We start from the raw sequence: 2,708 nt of genomic DNA on the forward strand, positions 1-2,708 counted from the left end.
ACTTTTCAACTGATGAAAATTGAATGGCTAAGAAGCATCTAAAGAAATGTTCAATGCCACAGCAGCTGCCAGCTCTGAGGCAGGGAGGTGGCAGCAGCTGCAGCCACTGCCTGGGAATTCTGCAGACCAGCAAACCCCCCCGGGGAGCCGACCTGGCCTAGGCCCTCACTGCTGGCCCGCACTGGCCTGGTTCCACGCCTGATTCTGGCAGGTGAGCTGTAAGGCAGTGACTGAGTATGGATCATTTGAGAGAGACAACTCAGGGGAAAGAACATTCAGAAATGTCTAACAATGGGAGTGATCCGAAGGGTCCACCCACCAAGATTGCCCGCCTGGAGCAGAACCGGAGCCCACTAGGAAGAGGAAGGCTTGGAAGCACAGGTGGAAAGATGCAGGGAGTGCCTTTAAAACACTCGGGCCATCTCATGAAAACCAACCTTATGAAAGGAACCAGGTTCCCAGTTTTCTGTGTGCTGCAACATTATGAAAACACCATTGAGTATGATTGCAAGGAGGAGCAAACAGAATTTGTGTTGGTGAGAAAGGATATGCTTTTCAACCAGCTGATAGAGATGGCCTTGCTGTCTGTCTCTAGGCTACTCACACAGCTCTGCTGCCCAAGCCAAAGGGCACATCCAGGCTGGGAAGTGGAATCCAGTTCCAGTGTCGTATGTGACAGATACCCCTGATACCACGGTGGCAGACATGCTTCAAGATGTGTATCATGTGGTCACCGTCAAAATCCAGGTACACAGTTGCCCTAAACTAGAAGACTTGCCTCCTGAACAATGGTCACACACCAAAGTAGAGAATGCTCTAAAGGACTTATTGAAAGCTATGAACCAGAGTGCGTTTGCCAAGGAGTGCCCCCTTTCACAGAGCATGATCTCCATGGTGAACAGCAGGTACTATGCAAATGTCTCAGCAGAAATTGTCAAGCCTTTGGAAGGTGGGACAAACATTTCAAGAAGACAAAGGATATGAGGGCTGAGATGGATCTATCCCAGGAAGGTGCCAACCACGTCAATTTTGGCCAGCAGCCTGTCCCGGGAAACACAGCTGAGCAGCCTCCTTCCTCTGCGCAGCTCTCCCATGGCAGTCAGTCCTCTGTCTGGACCCCTCTTTCGAATCTGTACCCGGGGCTTGTGTCAACACCAATCAGTCCTCAGGTGGTCAACCAACAGCTGGTGATGGCTCAGTTGCTGCACCAGCCGTGTGCAGTGAACAGACTCTTAGCCCAGCAGTCAGTCCTTAATCCAACAGTACTTTAAACACCCTCCCCCTGTCAGTAGGTCTATGAACAAGCCTTTGGAGCAGCAAGTTTCCAGGAACACGGAGGTCTCTTCTGAAATCTACCCGTGGTGCGAGTCTCACAGGCAGTATTTGCATGCATGGTTTTTATCCGAACTCAGGGATTGCTTTCAGAAATCCTTCGAAAGGAAGAGGACCCCAAGACTGCATCCCAGTCTCTGCTGGTAAACCTTCGGACTATGCAGAATTTCTTACAGTTGCTGGAAGCCGAAAGAGACCAGATATACCAGGATGAGAGGGAAAGGAGCTTGAAAGCAGCCTCAGCCATGGGTCCTGCCCAGCTGCTGAGCACACCACCCACCCGCCTTTCCCAGGTGAAAACAGCTACCCTTGCCACTGAGAGAAATGGGAAGCCAGAGAACAAGCACTGTTTGCAAAGGTTGCCACCACAAAAAGCCAGAGATGGCTGTGTGAGCTGTTGCGCTGAAGAGAAGACCCTTCTCCAGAAAACAGGACCCTGTGAGAGAACCTGTAAATGATCCGAAGATTCCTCAGTCTGCCCCAGCCTTAACGCAAAGCCATCTATGAGCAGGAGAGTAATGCTGTGTATCACCATGGCAACAGACCTCCCCACATCATCCATGTTCCAGCAGAACAGATTCAGCAGCAGCAACAGCAGCAGCAGCAGCAGTAGCAGCAGCAGCAGCAGCAGCAGCAGCAGCAGCAGCAGCAGCAGCAGCAGCAGCAGCCACCTCATCCACAGCCACAGCCATAGCCACAGCCACGGCCACGGCCACAGCCACGGCCACAGCCACAGCCCCGGGCAGGCCCCAGGCTCCCCCAACAGCAGCCCACCATGGCCTCCTCTGTTGAGGCCGATGAGGAAAACCGGCAGAAGACCAGGCCACGAACCAAAATTTCCGTGGAAGCCCTGGGGATCCTTCAGAGTTTCATCCAAGATGTGGGCCTGTACCCAGATGAAGAGGCCATCCAGACTCTGTCTGCACAGCTGGACCTCCCGAAGTACACCATCATCAAGTTCTTTCAGAACCAGCAGTACTACCTTAAGCACCACAGCAAGCTGAAGGACCACTCTGGCTTGGAGGTGGATGTGGCCGAGTACAAAGATGAGGAGTTGCTTAAGGATTTGGAAGAGAGCATCCAGGATAAAAAAATGCCAACACCCTTTTCTCAGTGTAACTAGAGGAAGAGCTGTCGGTGGAAGGGAGCACAGACATTAATGTCGACTTGAAAGACTGAGAGAACAGTATTATTTTCAGCCGCACCACTGGTATTTCCTAACAACATGAGAAGTCCACCTTGTGTTCACTCAAACAAACCTTCATTGTTTATGGTTTGGCCAATGAATCTTCAGAAAATTGCACAAACAGGAAGGAAGTTGGAAGGACAGGACAGCAGGCACTCAAGGTTTTACTGTGTTTTACAAAACTGCTTGG

At 51.4% G+C, this 2,708-nt stretch overlaps 1 pseudogene; it reads left to right on the plus strand.

The window, feature by feature from the left end:
- Positions 1 to 236: 236 nt before the first annotated feature.
- LOC147000542 (DNA-binding protein SATB1 pseudogene) lies at positions 237 to 2,708 on the plus strand (annotated as a pseudogene).

This window comes from Mus caroli, unplaced genomic scaffold, assembly GCF_978045245.1.
Source record: "Mus caroli unplaced genomic scaffold, Mus_caroli_1 scaffold_18, whole genome shotgun sequence".
NCBI classification, from domain to species: Eukaryota; Metazoa; Chordata; class Mammalia; order Rodentia; family Muridae; genus Mus; species Mus caroli.